We start from the raw sequence: 14,735 nt of genomic DNA, 5'->3' as shown, positions 1-14,735 counted from the left end.
TTGGCTTTGAACTCCTAGTAATCAGGGAAAAAGAGAAAATATCACAAGGTTTATATTCCCTATGAAATAAAAGCACCTTGGTCATTCAGGATGCAGGTTTTGAGAGAAATTTTCCTGGGGGTGGCCGTAGAGGAGACAATAAACAATCTAGTATTCAAGAGCCCCAGAATGTCCCAAGCGTTCCTACCACGTAACCGTCTTGCATGACTGTTCCTTGGAGGGCCTCTCTATGAAAATAATGTGACAAACACCAAAGTGCACTTAGGGAAGAGGGACCAGGGCAGGCCAAGAACAAGGACTTCCCATGGTCTTGCTGGACCTAGGGATACTACAAATTCTTGAGAGGAATAGCAGCACCCCGGTGCCTTCCAGCAATGCCTCCTGAGCGTCATCAATCACAACAGGATCCTGAATAACAAAAATATGGGCAGCTCCAACATGCCAAGTCCAAACACTAATACTGTACACTAACACCTCTGGCCACCGTGCACCTAATGGTCTTTATACTGCTTCTCCCAGGTCTTCTATCTCTCCAAGGCTCAGTCTCCATCCTTTGTCTTCCGCCTGGAGCCCTGCCTGCTTGCTTCCCTAGGCATTCTCCTCTCAGCCTCTCCAGCTTGACTCTTGTGACCCTGTCTCTAAAGGACTCTTCCACTGAGCTCCTGGTAGGTGCTTCAAGCGATCTCCAATGGTGATCCTTTGGTACATCCAGAGCCAAAGGGATGCACTGGAGGTGTAGCTTGTGGATAGAGCACTTGGCTCACATGTGTGAGGCCCTAGGTTCGATTCCCAGCACTGGAGGAGAAAAAGTTTCTGATTTAAAAAAAAAAAAGGGATAAACCAACATCATTTTTCTCTTCCTCTCATCACCTTTACCCCACCTTTACTTCCTTCATGAAGGTCCAGCTGCCCAAGAAGGAAATACCCTCTCCTCTGTCTCCCTTTTAGATGGCATTTCATTTGTCTCCTACACAATTGGGACAATTGGTTCTGCTTTTCTTTTCTGAGTCAGGGTCTCACTATGTAGTTCAGGCTGGCCCTGAACTCACTATGGAGCCCAGGCTGGCCTCAAACTTGAGGTGATCCTCCTGCCTCAGCCTCCCGAGTACTGGGATTATAAGAGTACACCACCATGCCCAGCTGGTTCTGCTTAACCCACTCCTATGCCATCGTCACAGTCACGGTAGCACTTCAAGCTCCATCCTCTGTCCCCATGGACTATGCCACTCCTAACAGACTAGGCCTGGACTCAGCTCTCAGCTCTCCGGCCATTCTAGATCCTAGGATCCTACTTATAAAACACAATTGGATCACCTCTCTCTCTCATGTTTCAAAGCCTCTGGTGGCTTCCTAGTGGCCTCCAGAACATGAGCCAACCAGTCAAAAGCCAGGGCCCAACAATCTGTAATAGCTAAATCTTGGAAACAGGCAACAGCCCAAATGCCCATCAAGGGAGGAATAGATAAAGAAGATGTAGGTTTTTTATACAATGGAGCACTACTCTGCCATAAAGAAGGATAAACTGGGCCGGGGATTTAGCTCAGTGATGCCATCACCTGCCCGACAAGTGCACGCAAGGACCCAAATTTGATCCCTGGTAACAAAAAAAAGGGGGGGGGGGATAAGCTTGAGACATTTATAGCTAAATAGGTGCACCTTGAGATCACAGTTTTAAGTGAAATCAATCGGACACATGTTTAAATACCGTCCACATTGTTTCTCTGGTGTGAAAAATCAAAAGTGGAAATAAGGACTAAAATGTATAATAGATATTGGGCAATGGGAGGAAAATGTTTAATTGGGAAGGGGAACAAGAGAGGAGGAAGGGAGAAAGGAAGGAAGGGACAAGAAAACAAAATGAAAATAGAAGGAAAAAATAGAAACAAAGCTTTTATACATAGGGAGGGACAGAGGGCCAAGAGGAGGGGTAATGGGAAAAAGGGAAGGGGCAGGATATATCCCGTCAGGTGCGAACTCCCTACGATGAGTGTTGTCATTGTGTATATCTAAAATGTACCAATGAATGTTTTGCTTCCCCCAAAAAAAGACCCGCGGCCCAGCTGTCCTAGCCAGGTGGCCTCCCAAGTCTGCTGCAAACCTGCTTCTCCCAGATGAGTCAGTCGCTACCCTGGACTTTTGCTCTGGTTGTCTCAGCCATCTCGTGTGCCTAGCAAATGCCTCCTCGTCCCTTACCACCAACCTCAAATAAGACTCCAAGCGGAGCTGGTGGCCCCTTCTCCCAGCATACAGAAAACTGCATCTTTGTCTGGAATTGCATTTTCTGACTCTGTCCATGAGTCTGTGTCCCCACTAGACTGAGAAGGTCCAGTCACAGCCCAACTTTATGGCCCACCCCTCACAATTCCCCAAATTCTTTAAAAATATTAACTGAGGGGCCGGGGATTTAGCTCAGTGGTTCCGCCATTTGCCTTGCAAGCATAAGGACCCGAGGTTCGATCCCGGGTACCAAAAAAAAAAAAAATTAACTAAGTAAAATGAGTGACCCTCAGCCAAGCATGGTGCCAGCACTCAGGAGGCTGAGACAGGAGGATCGCAAGTTCTTGCCTTGAACACAGCAAGTTCAAGACCAGCCTGGACTATATAGAGATACCCTGTCTCCAAAAGCAAAAATAAAAACAAAAACCATGCTGCCATGTAAAGCTGACATTTTTTTCTTAAATCTCCTTATTTTCCACTATCCAGTACATTTAAAAAAAAATCTAATTCTGACCATTACATGGGATACACCAATAACAAGCCTGAAAAATAAACTCTTGAAGCCACCTCACTGAAGTGGGTAGTACTGAAACTCAGCATTAGCACGGCTGCAGCTGTAACTCGTGGATGCCTGAGAGCAGATGTGCTTTTGATTCTGCCTCCGCTGGGGCGTCCTCCCAGGTGAGCCTGCCTGGATGGCTGCGCCTATGGACTGCTGGAGAACTCCAGACTTCCAGCTCAGGGGCCTTCTCCCAGCATGCTCCCACAAAACCCCAGGGTGGTCTGCACTGCTTCTCTAGACCAGACTAAGAAAAAAGAAGGAGAGGCCAGGTGTGGTGGCACACATCTGTAATCCCAGCACTGGGGAGGCTGAGGCAGGAGCATCACCATGAAGTTGAGGCCAGCCTGAACTACATAGTGAGACAAGAAAGAAAGGAAGAAAGAAAAGAAAAGAGAAAAGAAACTTCCCTCAGCCCTGCCTCTACTCCCCCGGGAAGGCCCATACCTGCCCTGTGCCTGCGGCCGGAGGGTTACCAACCTTCTCCTCACCATCAGTCCTTCCTATTGTATCTGATCATGTTCAGAGATGAGAATCCCGGTTAAAAGAGAGCAACAACGATTTTACCCCGATCTGTGACCCATAAAGGGATTTGATCCATTTCTCTCCCCCCAGACAGGGCTAATACTTGAATTACAATGAAAAATAGCTACTGAGAAGATGAAGAAAACAAGGACTCACAAACCAAGTGATAAAGCCTATCTTCAGAAGGGATCTCACCAGGGAATCCTGACCCACGATCCCCTACTAAGTCAGCTCCATTCTACACACTTAGCACTATCAACAGCTCCCTTTTTACCTTTACTTAGATGATGATTTAATTGTATGTGTATCCCAAACTCAAGTATCTGCAGAACACAAGGGTGTATTCTGAACCCTGGACACTGTGTGACCTTGATTTCTCTTTATTGGCCGGTCTCCCAGGGCCCACCTAGGGTCCCAATTAACTACAAACCATCAGTCCCAAACCTGCCTTGCAATCCTGCTGCTCAGCTGTCGGCCGTGCCTTTGGGTTTCTGGCTTTCATCTCCCAATTCAAATGAATCCAAAATTCCTAGGCTCTGCCATCTGTGGTTGGGCTCCCTGCCTTTCCACAACTGGAATTTGGAAACTGAACTTTTTAAAATTCAATAGTAAAAATGGAAAGAAGCACTTTCAAAAGGATGGCCGTCTGTCTAAATATCCAGTCATCACCATCCCCAAAGATGGATGCATTTTTGTTTTAGAAATTATTAAACTATTGCTGGGTGTGGTGGCGCACTCCTGTAATCCCAGCACTTGGGAGACTGAGGCAGGAAGTTCACCAAGAGTTTGAGACCAGCCTGAACTACACAGTGAGATCTTGTCTCAAAAACTTTAAAAGGCTGGGCGTGGTGGTATACACATATAATCTCAGCACTTGGAAGGCTGAGGCAGGAGGATCACTGTGAGTTCAAGGCCAGCCAGAACTACATAGCAAGACCCTGTCTCAAAAAATAAAATATAAAATAATCAGGTAGGCATGATGATACATACCTGCAATCCCAGCTACTCTAGAAGCTGAGGCAGAAGGATTCCAAGTTCACGGCCACCCCAGATAATTCAGCAAGAGCCAAACAAACAAAAACCCACATAACTTCACAACAACCCAGTTTTCTAGATGAGAAACAGGTACAAGAGAAGACAATTTGCCTAAGGTCACACAGCTAGAAAAGACCAGTAATCCACTGCCTGCCTTGCAACCACAAGGTACTGAGTTCGATCCCCAGTACAAAAAAAAAAAGACTAGTACTGCACCAGATTTAAATCTCTCCCAGCCCCTGAAGCCAGAGGGGGAGCCTGGGGAAGTTTATCCCGGGTGCTGGAGCAGAAAGGGAAAGTCTAAATCAGTGATAACAAACCTTTCAGAGCTTTCAATGATACCAATAGCCCGATGTGTCACTACCACTGGTTTAAATTAACTAACTATAAAGCAAAACCAAGATGTCAGATTTCCTTAAAACACCATCACCCCAGCTCCCAGGCCCATCGGCTAGCTTATGCCTGTAATCCCAGCACCCAAGAGGCTGAGGTAGAAAGAAGAGGGTGTTCCAAGTCAGCCTGGATCCCGTCTCAAAAACCCAAAACAAGCCAGGTGTGGCGGCACTTGCCTCTAACCCCAGTGCTCTGGGAGGTTGAGGCAAGAGGATCGCTGGAAGTTCAAGGCCAGCCTGGGTGACATAGCAAATTCAAGGACAGCCCAAACTACATATGGAGACCCTGTCTCAAGAAACCCCAAAAGGGCTGGGGATGTAGTTCAGTGGTGCCTCGCCTGCCTAGCAAGCGCAAGGTCCTGAGTTCAATCCCCAGTACTGAAGGAAAAAAAAAAAAGAAAAGAAAACCTCTATCACACTCAATGCTTCAACATTAAGTTGCAGAAATGAGAGGCTGGACACGGTGGTGCACGCCTGTAGTCCCAGCACTCAAAAAGCTGAGGCAAGAGGATTTCCACGAGTTCGAGGCCAGCTTTGGATACACAGTGAGTTCAAGGCCAGACTGGAACACATAGCATAGACCTTGTCTCAGAAAAATTGCAGAAATGAGAGACAACACAGGTGGGAAGAAAATAAAGGAAGAAGGACAACAGATTAGGGACAAAAAAAGTGCTAGTTTTTGGTTCTTGTTAATGGAGTTATTGGCTCTAAAGCTGCACAGGATGACTTTTCCCCTCAAATCCTACAGAAAACAAACTAAACCTCATGAGCAAAACAAAAAGCTCGGTTTAATTTAGGCTTACAGAGTATATGTACATACCATTGATTCAGCAAATACTGAAAGAGAATTCATTCCTACTGTAAGGTCCACTTGGCAGTGAGTCAGTTCAGAGGGAGCCCTCTGCAGTTTCCAGAACTCCTTGTGGCCTAAGGTGGAGTTGGCTACCTTATAGAGATGCAGGGGAGGTGGGCGTGGCCAGACCCACCTATAATCCCAGCCCTCTGAGGCTGAGGCAGGAGGATCACAAGTTCCAGCCCAGCCTAGGCAATTTAAAGACCCTATGTCAAAATAAAAAATGAAGTGTGGCTGTAATTTAGTGAAAAGGCTCAGAGTTTAATCCCCAGCACTGAAAAAAAAAGAAAATGCAAAGGAGGGGAAAAAACCCAGGAAATATATTGGGGGTTAGACAGAACACCACTGTTTTTATTAGAGTCCCCATTCTGAAAATTATAATTTTGCAGGCCTCTGATTAGGCTGAGGAAGTCTCATAGCAGCCAGGTTCAAGATTATCTCAAGTTTTATGCATGTTTGTTTGTTTTGGGGGTTGTATGTATTTTGGGTCTTTGTTGTTTTGTTTTGTTGCTTTTTGAGACAGGCTGGCTTTGAGCTCACTAAGAAGACCAGATTGGCCTCAAACTTGCAGGAACTTCTGTCTTAGTCTCCCAAGTGCTGGGATCATAGATGTGTACACCCACGCCTGGCTGACATGGTCTCCTTTTGAGGACACACACACCCACCTACCTACACAACTGGGGATTTGAACCCAGGGCCTCAAACCGGCAAGTGCTCTATCACTAAGCTGCATCCCAGCCCCCTTTTAAATTTTCATGGAGGCAGGGTCTCCTTAAATTGCCCAGGTGGGGCTCAAACTTGTGACCTTCACCAATCAAAAAAAACAAATTTGTAGGGGCTGGGGATTTAGCTCAGTGGTTATGCCACCTGTCTTGAAAGCTCAAGGACCAGAGTTCGATCCCCGGTACCAAAACAAAACAAAACAAAATAAATTTGTGATCTTCCTGCCTCAGACTCACAAGGAGCTGGGATTATAAGCCTATACCACCACACCTAACTAGAGGACACTTTGCGTATGTGTGAGCTAGGGATCAAACCCAATGGCACCCTGGCCTTTTATTTATTTGGAAACAGGTTCTCACTTTGTCACTTGTACTTGGATCCTCCTTGCTCGGGCTCCCAAAGTGCTGAGATTCCCAGCCTACGCCACCATGCCTGGTTTGAGGACACTTTTTAATCCACAACAATTAGCTCATGTTCCCAGCTCTTCATCCTAAAGAGTTCTACTGTAAGCAAGAGTCAGTCTACTTCCACAGAGGAGCTCCAAACCACAGCAGTAGCCAAGCACTGCCCCAAGTCCACTCTCTCCATCTCAGGGCCCAGTAGACTCCCTCGTCTGTCTGTCCCCTCACATCCAAACCTCTGTGGGTCCAATTTCCCTAGAGTGTTCCTGCACACTGAATTCCTCTTCACTCTTCACAGGTCCATCCCCCCAAATCCCCACATCCTTCCTGTAAGGAGTCTTTCACTTTGCTTATTTATACATATGCTTCTATTGCCCTGATCAGAGGCTGTGCTCTTAGGGTAGGGTCTGGGGTAGGGTCTGTATCTTAATCCACCTCTATTTCCCAAAGGCTTTATTAGCCATCAAATAATTATTACCCTGGAGGGCTGGGGATTTAGCTCAGTGGTTCCACTGCCTGCCTCAAAAGCACAAGATCCTGAGTTCGATCGCCGGTACCAAAAAAAAAAATTATGGACCTCTAATTATTACCCTGGAAAATAAATTAAGCCTAGGCCAGAGGTTTCTCTTCTCTAATTCAAAATAGGAATCAAAATATTCATGAGTGGTGACATGTTGCTCAAGCCTACACTGCACCCTTGCCCCAGGTACAATACTCCCAAACAGAAAACAAAGCAGGTCATTAGGTAGCTCAGTATCTCCCAGAACTAAATTTTAATCAGGTCAAAACAAAATAAAGCTGGGCATGGTAGCACACACTTGTAGTCCCAGCATTTAGGAGGCTGAGGCAGCAGGATCATTTCAAGTTTGAGGGCAGCCTGGGATACATGACGAAACCCTGTTTTAAAACACAAAAAATGACAACAAAAAAACTAAAGGATGCCCAGCCACTGTTTACACCGAGGACCTTATCTGAGCCCCCAGTGGCACCCAGCTGCCACCTGTTCGCCAAACCTTCTTTTCCCAGGGAGATGCAGCCAGGGGACTCTGGATACTAGAAACTAACTTCATCCTGAGCTGGCAATCTAGTTTGCCATCACTGCCATCAAGTCTGGACACATCACATTCTCTAGACCATGGGGCAGGGCCAATTGTCCTCTCTCAGGAGACAGGGGTTGCTCCATCTGGGCTACAGGAACCTGGATGGCCTGAGGAACAAAAGGGATGGTCTAGTGTCTGTGTTTTGCTTGAAGGAGTGCTGTGTGGCCAGGAAGCCCTTTTTGCCCATCTCAGAGTCTCAGGGTTCAAATCTCTAAAATGAAACACCTACATGGATTTTAGTGCCCAATCCAGCATATACTCAGCTTGTGGCTAAGTTACAAGTCATTCACTTGAAATAGAGGCTGAGGCAGGAGAATTGCAAGTTCATTATCAACCCTGGGCAACTCAGTGACTTAGCAAGACCCATCTTAAAAATTAAAAAGGGGCTAGGGATATAGCCCAATGTGAAGTCTGGTAAAAGAAAAAAAAAATTACAGAAATTAAAAAGTATAAGGTTAACACTGGAAAAACTTAGATGCAGGGCGCTATACAGTTACTAAAAGTCAAGCCACAAATTTGGCTTTGTACCTCCTGAAACCCAAAACAAAAAGAGAAATATGAGCAGTTATAAATTTCCAATTGTCCACAAAGAAAAAGCATACCAGCTCCCTGGGAGAGGCAAGCTTTTCCTGGCACTATGTTTTGAAAGAATTTCTCCCATGAACTTTGCTATTTTTGCAGTCCTGGGGACTGATCCCAGGGCCTTGCACAAGCTAGACCAATTCTGAGCTATATGCCTAGTCCTTTTTATTTTACTTTTTGAGACAGGGTCTCACCAAGTCGCCCAGGCTGGTTGCTATCCTCCTGCCTTAGCTTTCCAAGTAGCTGGGATTACAGCATACACTATCATGCCCAGTGCCCATAAACTTATTAGAGGAGCTAAAGTCTTCAATAATATAAATCTTTATAAAGGGCCAGGGATGTAGCTTAGCAGCGCCGAGCCTGCCTGGCAAGCACAAGGTTCTGAGTTCAATTCCCAGTGGGGGGGGGACGACTTTATAAAAACTATAGAAACAAGGTATATAGAGCTAGGTATGGTGGCATATGCATGTAATCCCAGCACTCGTAAGGCTGAGAAAGGAGGATTGGTACAAGTTCGAGACCAGCCTGAGCTACGTAGTGAGTTCAAGGCCAGCCTGAACTATATAGCAAGATCCTTTCTCAAAAAAGCCCCCCAAAAAGAGAAAGAAACAAAGTATATAGAGCTATTTCTGACTGTCCTCCTATGAAAGTGAACAACCAACATCCAAGTTTGTCTCAGTAAAAAAATTCTGGAGACTTGGAAATAATATGGCCTAAGTATGTAGCTTTCTGTTAACCCAGGTTAATCAAGGATAAAACCAAGAATGGCCAGAGAAGCAAGTTTCATAATTATTTCTTCCAAAAGGGTGTTTGTTAAGAGCTGGGCGGTAGTTCTGATAGATTTAAGTGTCCTATCTGGTCTTCGCTTAACTTATACTAATTTAAGATTTGATACCATCACCTGCCTGCCCATTCCCAAATCGACAGATTCAGAATGGAGGAAATTCTATTATTATTAGGTGCTGTTATTAAAAGCCAGCATGAGTGCTTCTTATGTGCCAGGCTCTGTGCCTGGTTTCCCCAGCATTCTCTCATTTAATCCTCCCATAAATCCTAGGTGATAGGGACTATTATTAGTCCCATTTTACAAATAAGGAACAAAGGCTTGGAGAATTTGAGATTGCTCAAGGTCACAGAGCTAATTATCCAGTTCTTTCTGATTCCAAAGCCCAGGCTCTTGGCCCTACCCTCCGGGCTCCTGGTATTAAAGAAATGTGATTACTGACAGAAATGCTAATGTTTGTCTGGAGGGACTGGAGCAGCCTAGATTAAGGTCAGTGGAGGAGGAAAGAAATGTTTATTACAACAAGATAACAGTAGAGCAACCTATAAATGAAATAAAGGGATGGAAAATCCTGTGAAAAGCAGAAGTTGCAAAAGAAAGTGATTCTGAGAATACTTTTTTTTAACTGGTATTAAAACCCAGGGCCTTCACACTGACCTACCTCCCTACCCTTTTTCCCATTTTTTAGTTTGAGACAAGGGTCTCACTAAGTCACCAAACTGTCCAGGCTGGGCTCAAATTTGCAGTTCTTCTGTCTCAGCCTCCCAAAGTGATGGGATTAGGGAATTCTGTCTTAACCCTGGAAAAAAGGAGAAAGCAACCATTTTTTCCTCTTCCTCCCTTAGAAATAGTATTATTTCTACTCTAGAAACTTTAAACTTTGGCTCTCTTGATCATTCATTCATTCAACCAACAGGTATTTTACCCAGTGCCACTCAGTGCTAATTACTGTCAGCACTGGGCAACTCAGGAAAGCTCTCAGTCCTCTGTACCACTAAACAAGTAGACAACATGTTTTGGATAATGTTCAAGTGCTCTGGAAAAAAATAAAGTCAAAGCGAGGGCTAGGGGGCAGTATCCTCTAGAAAAAGTGAGAAGTCAGTCACACACAAATTGGAAAGGGGCATCTGGGAAGAGGGACTAACAGAGAAAGACCCTGTGACCACGTGCGCACAACATGTTCCAGAAACCCCAGGAAGGCCCCTCTGTGTAGCTGCCTCGGAGAAGCCAGGCAGTCCAGGTGGAGATGGCTGGGAGAGGAAGATGGAGAAGCCGGGTGAGGGAGGCAGCCAGTACACAGCCTCCAGAGAAAGGGGCTGGATCACATCTGAAGGGCAGGGGAGACCGCTGGGAAACTAAACAGGAGAGCAGCAGACTTGGACTTACTTTAAGCCCTCCAGAGCTGAAGCCACAGCTCCCAGGGAAATTCAGGCAGGTGCAATCCTTGACAGACTCCGGTGCGCATTGCCTTTTGTTAAGCACAATACACTGAAAACTGTCAACTCTAACAAAACCCTTTAGCCCACAGGTCCTGGCTGGGTTTCCATCCCGGGCAGGCCAACATCTGAAACGATGGCCTCTTCATTTTTTCCAGAGCTTGTCTGAGCTTACTGGTTTAGCGGATGGTCCCCAGGGAAATCCTGAGTTAATTTCCAAAGGGAATGGGTCCTAGGGCCGGGGATTTAGCTCAGTGGTTCCGGCACCAGCCTTGCAAGCCCAAGGTCCCGAGTTCGATCCCTGGTACCAAAAAAAAAAAAAGGGACCGGGTCCTGATCCTTCATTTGCATCTCACCTGAACATCTCTTCCCTTTGCTTTTCCTATCTTAGGATATCCTATCTCTTGCCATGCTTCCGTTGCTCTCCGGCTTTCCATATGCTCACACTAAACATTCTGAGTATGAGCTGTTGGCCAAATTGAACTTATTAAAGTTAACTTACTACACAGTCCCACAGTGAATGTTCCCACAGAAGGCATACCTTTGGCAAAAAGGAACATAGTTGATTTTGCATTTGGAATATTGAGACCTTTTTGAAACTAAATTGCACCTTTGATTAATCCAAAGAAATTTCTTCTACCAACATGTTTGGACACAATAAGAGGGGAAGAAATCAAATGTGTGGCTGCATCAGGTGTATATATGTCTATGCTTGAAGGCAGAGGTAACAGCATCAGAAGCTGGATGACTAACAAGATCCACCTGCACACAGGAGCTATGCTGTCTGAGACCAAAGCTAAGTCGGCAACCAAACGTGGGAACTTGTGTCTTATTAACATCTGATGACAGACAAGCCCTGACTCCCCTACCCCCCAAATAAAAACAAAACCACCAGCCTGGCTTTCCCCTGGGGCTACACAGTCCAGATGTTAAATAAAATCAACCCTTTCTTCTGCAGGCCAATTGTTAGTCCCCTGGGGAACAATGACTGAGCTGCTGCCTCAAAACCATTAACATCATTATGCCAACGAAAACTCAAATCATCTGTGACCAGAACAGCAACTCAAGAGCACAGCTCCCAGCCCAGCCCCCATGCACCTAGAAACATCTAGCTGCACAGAGCAGTGAGCAGTAGCCCTCAGCCCATGGGGGCGGGGGGGGGGCGCGCAGGAAGAGAGGGCTGCCAGTCTCTCACCACCAACTGCTTCATGCCAGCTGAAAACAAACCATCCTGTGCCCCTAGACTTTTCAAAACCCAAGCTTAGTGTGATCAGCAGCTGAGTGACCCTGGGCTTGGAGGGTGGGCCATACACTGACTTCTGCATTTCATATCCAAGTTCATGCTCATCGTTCAGGGCCACCACCTCCTACCAGATCAGTTTCTAATCAGCCACCTGCATCACAACCTCATAGATACTTATTTAAAATGCAGAAGCCTGTGCCCCACTTGAAAATAAGCAACTCTGGAGTGGCCCTACAAACTGTATTTTTAAACACTACCCAGGCTGGTCATCTTTACGCATATTTAAGTTTGGGGACCTCTGTCACAAACCAATGTTTCTCTAACTGTGGGTCATGACCTGTTTGGTTAGGAAATCAAATTAATGAGTCATGACTAGCAGTTGTTTTTTTTTTAATGTAGAAAAAAGTTAAGCAGAGCACACTGCAAGTAGTAAACGATGTTTCCTGAAACTTATTTCAGTTGTGGACTTGGGTACAGTGCTATAAAACATATTCCTTATGATGGATCTCACTAAAAGTTTGAAAATCATATTCCTAGAGGGAAGAGGGAAAAAACAGTATTTTTTTTTTTTTCCGGCACCAGGAATCGAACTCCGGTCCTTCTTCTTGCGAGGCAAGTGGCAGAACCACTGAGCTAAATCCCCGGCCCAAAAACAGTATTCTTGGACATGGTGTTTATTTTCTATTTTCCATCCCTACCTCCAAGCTTCCTGATGATCTCAAGTAGAGATAATCAAGACTGATCTGAGATATGGTGTCACAGAATCCTAAATTGATAAGGCAGAGCCCAATTGAGGAAGGGGATGAACCCAAGAACCCACTCCAATTCTGCTGGAGACACCCCCCACCCCCACCCCCGCTCATGGAGCTGGGGACACAGGAAGGTACCAAATAAGTTTACACAGCTCTTCTCAGGCTGGGCCTGTTCCTGAAGAAAAGAACTCGTAGCTATTCTCATCACAGGGGTGAAGACTGAAAATGTTCCTCCATCCAAGAAGCAAGACTCAGCCTCAAGTGTGGAGGAAGTGAGGAACAGAGGACAGAGCTTAGGCTGGGCCCATCTCCGGGGTCCTGTGGTAGACTGGGTAGAAGGGAGGTAGGGAAGGGTGAATCCAATCTCGCTGTCACAGGTTCTGTGGCCACAGAACCCAGAGACCACTGGAGAGCATCAAGCATGTGACATCAGGTCCCACCGCAGAACTAGTGAGGAAATTCACTTCTCAATCCCCTGGATTCCTTGCACCTCTGACGTTTTGTGAAGTGGGATACAGCGTTTGCGCGCCTTACCCTTCCTGACTAATGCTCTGCGAGCCGGAGCCCCATCTTGCTGGAATAGATGAGAGGAAAAAGGAAAAGGGAGGGTGGGAAAAACGCAGCTCGCGGCCTTGTGAGTCCTTCTCCTCGCCAGAGGCCGACTCGCTCAAAAGACCCTCCCACGTTGCAAGGACAGCAAATCTGCAAGGAGCCCCCAAAGCAAAACCCCAGCTAGGCTCAGGTGCAGTTTCGTGCGCCATTCGCCGCGGCGCGAATGTGGGAGGATCGGCTGTCCGCTGAGCGGGGGAAAACAAAACTATCACAGCGCGGAGTGAAGTCAGAGGGGGCAGCGCCCTGAAAACGAGGTCCCAAGGAACAGGTGCCCCCACCCGGGAACCCGGGATGAGAGAAAGCCCGCCGCCGGGGGGGGGGGGGGCACCCAGGAGGCCAAGCTGGTGAAGGTGAAGGGATGGGGTCGGGGCCGCCGCACCCCGCCGGGCAGGCCCTCGCTGCGGTCCCTGCGCCGGGGCTGGCGATACGCTCCGAGCACTTTCGCGGGCGCCCGGTCCCCCACTCTGCACGGCGTCCCAGATCCCAGGGTCGCCAAGGGAGACGCCGCGTCACGCAGGGACAGAAAACGTCCAAAGCCCCCACCTCGACCTCACGGAGTCCAAACCCGCGGGGACGCGGCTGAGGAAGGGGCCTCGATCCGGTCCTCCTTCCCAACTCGCCCGGTCCTCGCTCCGCTCCCCAGCCCCGAACCCGGGATCTGCGCAGCTCGCTCCGGCCCCGCGCTGTTTGTAAACAAACCGGTCACGTGGCCCGGCGCCCGCCCCCGGCGCCCGGGTCCCCGCGGGGACCCCACGCAGGACCTCTCCAGCGTCGCCGCGGGCCCGGGGCGCTGCGCTGTGCGCGGGAGCCGGGCTGCAGGGACAGCAGGGCCGGGGTCCGCGCCCACGCGCGCCCGCCAAGCTCACCCGGTAGCAGGCGCCCCGTCCGGCCAGCGCCGGGTTCGGCTCCGCGGGGTGCGCAGCAGCCTAGGACGGCGCGGCTGGCTCGCGGAATCCCGGTGCGCTCTTAAAGTCACAGTCTCCGCCGCCGCCGCCGCCGCCACTCGGCCACCCTCCCGGGCCGGGCCGGGGGGCTGCCCCGTGACGGACGCGCCCCCGCGCCTATCCCCTCGGCCCGGCACCTAGCAACACGCCGCGGGTTGGCCCGGCGCGGCCGCAGCCCATCCGCGCCGAGCCAATCAGCGGAGGACGGAACTCCGCCCCTGCTTCCCCTACCGCCCACCCCCACCCCTGTCCTGGCCAGGCTCGGGTGGGCTGGGTGCAGCGGTGCGGGGTCCCGCGGGCGGGCGGGGAGGAAGGGTCGTGAGGATGGGTAGGCTCTGACCCTGGCAGGAGACTGATAGTTTGGATTTAGGATTTGTCTCCAGGTCACGGTTGGGGTTCCCAGAACCTGGGGAGCGGGAGAGGGCAAGGTTGGGCAGCGGGATGTGTACTGCTTCTACCCGGAGAGCCAGGAAAGCAATTCCCCCTGCGCTTCAGACCGTCCCTAACCCAGAGCCTGAGTTCGCAGAAGTGGCCCTCAGACCCGGCGCACTTGCATTTAAGAAGATTGTACCAGTCC

General features: G+C 48.5%; 1 protein-coding gene across 2 annotated transcripts in view; it reads right to left on the bottom strand.

Annotated features, from left to right (window-relative positions):
• Positions 1 to 14,248, bottom strand: part of Ypel2 (yippee like 2) — a 63,988-nt gene extending 49,740 nt beyond the window's left edge. Inside the window, exon 1 of one of the 2 annotated variants that reach the window (XM_004870354.3) lies at positions 14,081 to 14,248. The gene's annotated coding sequence lies outside the window, so the exon portion shown is untranslated. Of the gene's footprint in view, positions 1 to 13,757; positions 13,921 to 14,080 lie in introns of those variants that run through there. The other variant, XM_004870355.3, reaches the window with a different exon arrangement.
• Between the last annotated feature and the right edge of the window lie 487 nt (positions 14,249 to 14,735).

The sequence above is a fragment of the Heterocephalus glaber genome, unplaced genomic scaffold (assembly GCF_053883595.1).
Source record: "Heterocephalus glaber isolate CG9 unplaced genomic scaffold, H.glaber_assembly_v1.0 deba00001564, whole genome shotgun sequence".
NCBI classification, from domain to species: domain Eukaryota; kingdom Metazoa; phylum Chordata; class Mammalia; order Rodentia; family Bathyergidae; genus Heterocephalus; species Heterocephalus glaber.
The sequence above is the reverse complement of the archived record's forward strand: the minus strand, read 5'-3'. Positions and strand labels throughout refer to the sequence as shown.